Source organism: Sinocyclocheilus grahami, unplaced genomic scaffold (genome assembly GCF_001515645.1).
Source record: "Sinocyclocheilus grahami isolate Dianchi unplaced genomic scaffold, SAMN03320097.WGS_v1.1 scaffold4799.1, whole genome shotgun sequence".
NCBI lineage: Eukaryota > Metazoa > Chordata > Actinopteri > Cypriniformes > Cyprinidae > Sinocyclocheilus > Sinocyclocheilus grahami.
This window is the reverse complement of record NW_015509666.1, coordinates 8,852-9,239: the sequence shown is the minus strand read 5'-3', so window position 1 is coordinate 9,239 and position 388 is coordinate 8,852.

Below are 388 nucleotides of genomic sequence, written 5' to 3'. Positions count from 1 at the left end.
AGCTCTCAGAAAAAGGGGGGGGGGGGTAATATGGTTCATAATATCTCTGAGTCACAGGCAAGAAAAATCATGATCACACTGCCCACTCGGGAATGGAGAGCCGGTTCGCTGCATGATACCGGTGCTACCTTCATCTAGCTGCCTGGCACCTGTGAGCTCTTAGCTGGTGAGAACAGGAGTGCATGTGTGAAATTTAAATTTGTGTGCTCGAGTGAGCCTGTACGTGTATGTGGGTGGGTGTATGAAGACTATAACAGACACCTGCCTGAGGCTGGAGCTCGCAGAAGGACCATATGGCTCCACTCCCTGTCTGCTGAGAGCCAAAGGCTTCAGCTGCCTTTACAAAAATAACTCCCACATGGGGAGGAAGTCCTCGCGAAGAAAGGCC